Raw genomic sequence first — 8,629 nt, 5'->3', positions numbered from 1 at the left:
TTCCCTGAGGAAGCTCTACAAATCTAGGATTCCAGAATGCACTGAAGTCTGAGCCTCTCCCTATTCGGCTACAACTAACCTTCTTTGTGTCTTGCATGCCACATATCTTCCCCCAAAGCTCCAAACTAGATCTGCTGACTGAGCAGAACACAAAGGCAACAAGGTGCTTGCATCTTCTCCTGTCACAAGCTCTTCTTCTAGGCTCTTCAGGCATCAAAGGCAAATTTTCCTTCTTTAATCCAAAAGGAGAAGACCTATGCTAATCAGTCTGTCCTTGTCTTATCAATGTATCCAGAAAGGTCTCCAGCCCATGATCTGGAGAATCAGGATTTAAGTGACAACTGGATTATCCATTAGATGAAAGATGATCTGCCTGAAAGATCTCTGAACACAACGCATTCTCAAAAGCACAGTACCAATGGGTAGGGTCACTTGGCACTGCGAGCCCAGACCTTGGCCACGCAGGGGTGAGCACAATCCAGAGCCTGTCCCATCTGACAGCCCCTCACCACAGGGTCCTGCCAGGCAGACGGTATTTTGAGCTTTCGGTATTCCTTACATTTAACCTTTAGAGTTTCTTCTTCCTTTTTATTCTTCCTTATATTACTACTACTTCCCATTTCTCTTTAAGTATGAAATGGTTATATCAAGTTTTTAAAATGCTTCACTTTGGAAATTGAAAGTTGTTGCACAGGGGACCTCAGGGACTTTCCAAATCTGTTCCCTGCTCAAAAGTTCAAATCTTCAGCATCTTGTGAGCTGAAATCCCCCAGATCCACGTCAGATTAATCATTACATTCACCTGAGGTTTCATCCTGGTCCCCTCCCCCCCATTAAAGGTAGGAAAGACTGAGTTGGTTTAGCGAGCTGATGGAGTAGAAGAAAGCAGAAGCAATGCTGATTTAGGTCTACCTAATTTGGGCTGTGGAGAGGATCTGCATGAAGGTCAACCCTAGGATGGCGTGGCAGAAAGCAGCACAGACCAAAGGGAGGGGGCTGTGTTTTGGGAGTGGTACCAGCAGCTCACTGTGCGGAAATAGCATAGTTAGGTATAACTACAGAAGAACAACATACTGAGGCCTGTTGGGGAGGAACAGTGATTGGTCAATCACAAAACATTTTATTATTTATTTATTTATTTAAAAAATAAATTTTATTTTTATATTTCCCATACAATTGCAACCCCCTTATTTTGACCCCAATCCCTCCCCTCCCCGCCCCCCACCCCCCATAGAGTGTCTCTGGTTCATAGTTTTTTGGTGATTTTGATTTTGATTTTCTTATAGTTATTCATTTTCCTGGTCCCTTATTTAAGTTTTCTAGATTCCTGCTATGAGTGAGACCATCCGGTATTTTTCTTTCTCTTTCTGGCTTATTTCACTGAGCATGATCCCTTCCAGCACCATCCATGTTGCTGCAAATTGCATGTGTTTATCTTTTTTGAAAGCTAAGTAATATTCCATGGAATCACAAAACATTTTAAAGAAACTCAGTCATGGATGACAGTGTGACTTAGGCAGTAAAAGGGATGCAGAAATGTTTTTGAGGCAAAATAGTAGGGTTTTAGTGCTTGATCAAATGTGAGGAGTGGGGAACAAACTGTCTTTGCTGCACTCAAAAGTTGAATTTGGTTATCACTGAATTCTCTCTCTCACTACAGGAACTTGAATAAATCTGTCTCACCATTTTTAATAAATGTATGGTAAAAAAAATTGTATCACACCACAGACAAACCACCTAAATGTTACAAGATGGATGAGGCATAAGAAGATAGACTGTAGGACTGGAGCTTCCAAGGCCAGTGAGGGCATTCGAAGAAGCCACATAGGTGGGCCAAATGCTTTGGAGGTGCCTCAGATTGCAAGAAGATCTAGCCATGCAAACATATGAGGTTCAAATCTACTTTACATAAACATGCCTATGAATACACACAGTATGGTGTGGACATGTGCAAATGTGGACATGCCTACAACAAACTAGGTGTGGTGGGATGTCAAGTGGAGGTGGAGTGAGTTAAAAACTCTTTGTATTCTCCAGAAAGCCCACCTCTTTGTTTATTTTCCTGATACATAACATTCTTTTGTTGGGAAAAAATGTATGCTTTAAAAAATTATTTTTTATTGAATAACTGGTTTACAACAACATACAGTTTTCTGGTGGCAGCATTGTGGTTCCACACCTGTTTGTGTTGCATTATGACCTCTACCGAAAGTCAAGTTTCTGTCTAGTTTTCTCCATACAATCAAATGTATTTTATGAAGTAATTAGAATTAGTGTAGGGCCAACATGATCACTATGGGAGAGGTATCTATCTACAAACTAACATTTTATTTTCAGTGTCAATAAGCTATTAGAGCATTCTTTAACAACTAATTTTGATTGAAAAAGAGCATGGAAACAGGAAGAAACCATAATTCACCTTTCACTTTGAGAGGGTGAAAGGGAATAGTTTTATATGATGAGGTTATCAAATGTTAGTTTTTGCCAATAATAGAATTGCTTAGTTTAGGTTTTTGCGTGGAAGAGAAACTCATAAACTTAAGCATAAACAAACAAAGAAATTTACTGAAGAACAAAGGAAACTCACAGAATATAAGAACTTGTCTGACTCCGGGCCCCAGGGTTTGCAGATCTCAGTCACTAAGAGGACTCTTAGCATCATGTTACCCTCAAGTCATATTGTAACATGGCTGAAGCCAAAGATTATTTCAGGTGGTGTCCCTAGAGGTGGGTGCTGGTGAGGATAAAAAGTATTCCACCTCTTTTCCCAGGGAAAAAAAGTATTGGTGCCAACAAAGTATCCATGGGGATGGAAACTTTGATAAGAAATATAAGGGACTGGGCCTCCCCGGTGGTACAGTTGGTTGAGCGCAGCTCTGTGAAGCTGTCCGCAGCCTCTGCAGTGCCAGTTCTATTCCTGGCCGGTCAGGGAGATGCCCACATGGCATGGCAGATCTCTCCTGTTTCGCCCACTGCTCCCCTCAGCATTGTTTTCAGTCCATCTGCCTGTTCTGCTCCCCACTCTGTCTCTGGTGAATCCTCTCACCCTCCCGCGGCTCTGGCCTGTGCCCCAGTTCTTGTATAAATAAATAAATATTTAAAAAAATATATATAAGGGACTGCAGAAGCAAGCCCCAGGATTGAGTGTTTGGGATTTAGCATCTGGTATTTCATTGTTTTCGGATCTTCAGGGATTCCAGGGTCAGCAATTTTTGTTCCACCATGCTGATCTTCCAGAAGTCTGTTGTGGTCCTCTGAAGGACATGGAGAGGCCTCCAGCAGTCAGCCTCAGAGAGGAAAAGTTCAGAGGCTTTGCAAGTAGCCGAGTGACTGAAAGTTTTCCCAGTTTGTGGCTTTTACAGCCTGGCAGGGAAGGCAAAGACCCAGAGCCAGATGCCTCACTGAGTTGCATGAGTGTGGCTGTTTGTCTGGTCTCATAAATTTAAGCAAAAACAAACAAAGCAATTTACTGAAGCTGCTGCAGCTGCTGCTTTGAGTGTTGCTTGTCCAGTGCTGTGCTGGGGCATCTCAGCAGCTCTGGTGAGCATCTCCTGTTGTGTCTTCTGTTGTGAGTTGGGTCCTGGCCTATTGTCTGGCTACCACGTGTTCTAGGTCCGCAGTGGCAGGAAGACACCATCTTGTGAGCGTTTGTGTTTAGGACTTTAAAGCACTGGACACTGCTTCAGGTGAGGTAAACAGCCATTTTTGGCCTCAGCAACTCTTTGTTTTTCCATGGTTTGTTAAATAAATCCCATTCATGTTGTTCTCTGACCCTGAGTAGTCTTGCGATTGTGTGCATGGGTGAAGAACTCAGACTGTGACTGGTAAACTATTGGGGCAGTGTCCTTGGCCAGTTTTAGTGCCCCTTGTTGCCCTGTAGCAATATGAGGGATATATATATATATATATATACACACACACATATAACACTCCATCCCTTCACCCCCAAAACACACACACATACACACAAACACAAAATCAAGTCTGTTTGGGAATGGGTTCTACACTTGAATTGACCAGTTATGAATGAGGTCATGTTACAGATAGGTGGCTCCTGGAGGCTCACTCTGAAAGAAGGCAGAGTGATAAGATTTAGGGAAAGTGCCATTCCCTGGGGCTCCCTCCATGCCTCGCAGCCATGGGGATATACTTTATAAAGCCCAAGAACTTCCACACCCATCTTTGTATTCAATTATCACATAAGGTGAGCTAAGCCGGAACTCTTTCCTGTGATGCAATGATGCCATCTTCAAAGTGAGGAATATGAGTTTTATAGTACTTAATTGACTTACCCAAGGTCACAGGCGAAGTAAAGTTGGCAGGACTTCAACCTATGTATCCTGAGCTACAGAACCAAGTATGTGAGTGTGGGTGGGAGTGAGGGGTGAAGAGTGACCGTGTGGCTAGGAATGCACTGTTGGCTTACATAAATTGAGTTAGTGAAAGTAAGTGGGCTTATTAAAGAGTCAAGACCAAGGACTCAGTTCCGGAAACAGCCTCCAGATAGCTCTGGGCAAGCTGCCTGAACGCCAAACTTCTCCATAAGAATTAGAAACAGTTCAGAACATGAAACATTTCAGGGATTTCTGCAGAGAATCTGGGTAAGGATCCAGTTAAAGTGTCTATCTGATGTTGTCTATGTAATGAGAAAAATAAGGAGGATTGTTAAAATTTACCCAATCTATTTAGTCTTATCTCCCGGGAACTGAAAATTTTTGTAATGTCACATCTCTCAGAGCTGACATTTTTTGAAGTTACTTATTTGTCTGGAGGCAGCCATTTTCAAAATACAGCATTTTCACAAAGACATCATTTTTTACCCCTTCTGGCCACCGTTTCTTCAGGGCCTGACCAGCTGTGCCCTGGCATGTATCTTGTGCCCCTTAATTGGGGCCAGGAAGAGGAGTATTGACTTAACTGTTAAGTTTGGGTACCACTATGAATGATAGGTGAGTGGGCATCTAGATCAGAATGTTCAGGACTGCAGGAATGTGATCGCTGGGCTCCTAGAGCAAGGAAGGGAACAAGAAGGAAGGGAAACGGGGAGGAGGAACCAGAATAATGATGGAGAGGCAAAGGCAAGAAATAGGCTCAAAAGGAAGGAAGGAAGGAGTAGAGAAAGGAAGAGACTCACATCAAAAAGGAAATTACCTAGAACCCACACATAAATAGCTCAATAAGGCATCCATGCCAGAAACTATTGTCCTCCAAGAGCTCTTCTTCCCTGTTGCTTCTCACTAGGTAGTGAAAAATTACTTAGCACAATGAATGGCTTCCAGTTAAGGGCTACATTTCCAAACTTCCTTCTAAGTAGCGCCAGCACAGTTCTGGTCTATGGCATGTGAGTAGAAATGACATGCAAATTCCACATCGTGTTTTTAAAGGGCATGTTCTGTCTCTCCCTTTCCTAGCCTCTGGAATACAGTTAATGGCAGGAGGTGAGGCAGCCATATAAGACTATGAGATGCAAATCAAATATATAGATGGCAGAATTAAAAAGTGGGAGAAGTCAGGGTGCCTGATGATTGAAAAGCCACCATACTAATCACTGCCAACTCAGACTTATTTTATGTTAAGACATAAGTTATAATGAAAAATAACAAAATGTTATGCATCATGTATCATAATGTGCACCAGAAAATGATAAATGTTTCTAAAATTGATGTACAGACTAATAATACAGAGGAAAAAATCTGGGTATTGGAGTAAGGGATTAATGGTAATGTTGATGTCTTATTTGTTTTATCTACTTAAAAATTTTAAGTGATTATAGATGAATAATAAAATTATTAATAAAGAATTTCAGCTATTGAAATTTTTAAATGCTTGGAACTTTTAATACTACATCACCTCCTCAAGGATTCTTTTCTCATAGGAATACTTTTTTCTCCAGTTATTACTACTATATATGTAACTACTATAATTATATGCAGTATAATTACATTTTGGCACTTGTGTGAGATTTTTCATAGACTTTCTCCAAAGGACAGATTTTAAATCACTGATTATGAACATTAAACATTTTAGACTTTTTACTATGGGAAATTTCAAATATACATATATGATTAGAGAAAGTAATTCCTATCTGCTTATTACACATGTTCAACTATCAACTTCTGCCCAATTTTATTTCATCTATATGGCGTCATCAATTCCAACACTCCCTGTGTGAATTATTTTGAGACAAATCCCAGATATCACATCACTTCATCCACAAATACTTGAGTACACATCTCAGGATAAGAACTCTTTATTAAAAATGTGAGTATACTACTATTGTCACACCTAAAAAAAGTCAGTACTTTTTAAATTATTATTAAATATATAGTGTTCAGATTTCCCCAAGTTTCTCAAACTTTTTTTTGCTAGATTTAAATAAATTCCACACTTAAAATCATTTAATATGTCTCTGTTAACACATAGGTGACCTATAGCCATACATTTACGACAGTGTTGGTCTTTATGGGAAAGACCAATGAGCTTCTGGCTCATAGAAGACACTGTCACTTGGGGTCTCTGTGTCATGACAGGGATGTCCTAAAGTCTGATCTCCCCACTAGGTCTGCTGGGGCCTTAGTACACGACCATTGCAGGGCCAGTTCTGGGGACAAACCCGTGGCTCATTACACTGGTCCCCCGACCCGGGCCTACCCAGAGCAAGACAGGGCCGGATTCTAGCAATGGCTCCTGTTTTGGGTCAAGAACCATCCTCTTCAACCCACCTTTCAGTCAGGCAGCTCTAAAGTGCTGGGTTTCTCCTAAAGCAAGAGGCCCTGTTCACCCAAACCTCAGAGTTTCTTTTGTAAGAAGAAACTGTGCTGAAAATTAGTCAATTTGTAAAATGAAGTTACAGGGATTAAACTGAGGACCAGTGAGGTGAATTAATTCAACTGAAAGCCCATACCAACTTAATGACAGAGGCTAAATTAGAACCCGTCTTTGTCCCTGAAAATGCGCAAAAGTGGAGAATACTTTAATATGCACAAACAGTATACTCAAGAGCCATTTGAAAGGCCAAAGACAGAGAACCAGAGCTTATACTCGTTGCCATATGGATACAGGATGACAACAGAGAGCCTGACTGCCGAGCCCGTTTCCTAGTAACCATCGTCATCCTGATGAAAGATTGCTCCCACTTATTATTTATGACTTAGTCCCAATAGGGAGGGTAAATGACTGTTTATATTTAGTTGCAAAATTCAGGGGAATCCTGATCTACCATCTTAGGATAGACACAAACCTTTTAACCACAGCTGCCAGAAGATGGGAGAAAGCAAAGAAAGCTGCAGTGTGCAGTGTTGTCCCTGTTACTAACAACAAGGGTCACATATAGCAATTACTGACTGCCTGACACAAATAACAGATGGTGTGAGGGGAGACTGCGAGGGAAGGGATGCATTCCTATTAATACTCTACAGAGGCAGTCATTATGAAAAACCTTTCTACACCATGTTCATTACCGGGAGCATCTGTTAATTTTGCCTGCCTTTGGACTTTGTTAGCATAACTCTGCTTCTGATACCTAGAATTATGTTCCTGAGAATGAATTGTACTGTCTCTAAAGGGACTTTCCTGGTTCCATAGAAAATTGGAGGATCTGAAGTCCAGGCAGAGCACAAAACATTACAAAACCACAAATGGCCTGTACATCAAAGTGTGTTCATGGGCTTTAGTCAAGAGATTGCAGGTGAAGTTATATAGAATTGGCATACTAGGCGAAAATCAGAGAAGGCAAACAGCAAAGGGGTTATCTGGTGTCGTCCATCCCAGATCACACAGCAGATTCAGTGAATCTATACTTCATTATTTGTTGCCCTGTGACCTTACCCAAGCCTGAGAAGTCTCAAAAACAAGACAAAAAACATCTTGAAGCATGCAGAGGTAAAATGCCAACTTGATGATTCAACATGGCACCCCCCCTCTTCCTTCCATCCACACATGTAAACAGTTGTGTGTCATTGTGCATTCATAGGAAAGTAGATGAAAGAGATATTTGTTAAAAGAATAATCAGTAACTACTATGAACAGTTATATGGAAACAAGTTCAACAATCTAGAGGAGATGGACAAATTCCTACAACTCTACAATCACCCAAAGCTAGATAAAGAAGAAATAGAACACCTAAACAGACCAATTACAAGCAGCGAAATTGAAATGGTAATCAAAAACCTTCCCAAAAACAAAAGCCCAGGACCTGATGGATTTACAAATGAATTCTACCAAAGATTCAGAGACGAATTAGTGCCTAACCTTCACAAACTCTTCCAAAAAATTGAGAAGGAAGGGACAATACCAAACACGTTCTATGAAGCCAACATTACACTAATACCAAAACCGAATAAGGACAACACAAAAAAGGAAAATTACAGGCCAATCTCCCTAATGAACAGTGATGCAAAAATCCTCAATAAAATTTTAGCTATCAGAATCCAACAATGTATCCATAAGATAATTCACCACGACCAAGAAGGATTCATTCCAGGGACACAAGGATGGTTTAACATCAGAAAATCAATCAACGTTATCCAACACATCAACAAAAAGAAATACAAAAACCATATGATAATATCAATAGATGCTGAGAAAGCTTTCGACAAAGTGCAACACCCATTCATGATAAAAGTCCTTG

This window comes from Talpa europaea (assembly GCF_964194135.1).
Source record: "Talpa europaea genome assembly, chromosome: 4".
Taxonomy (NCBI): domain Eukaryota; kingdom Metazoa; phylum Chordata; class Mammalia; order Eulipotyphla; family Talpidae; genus Talpa; species Talpa europaea.
The sequence above is the reverse complement of the archived record's forward strand: the minus strand, read 5'-3'. Positions refer to the sequence as shown.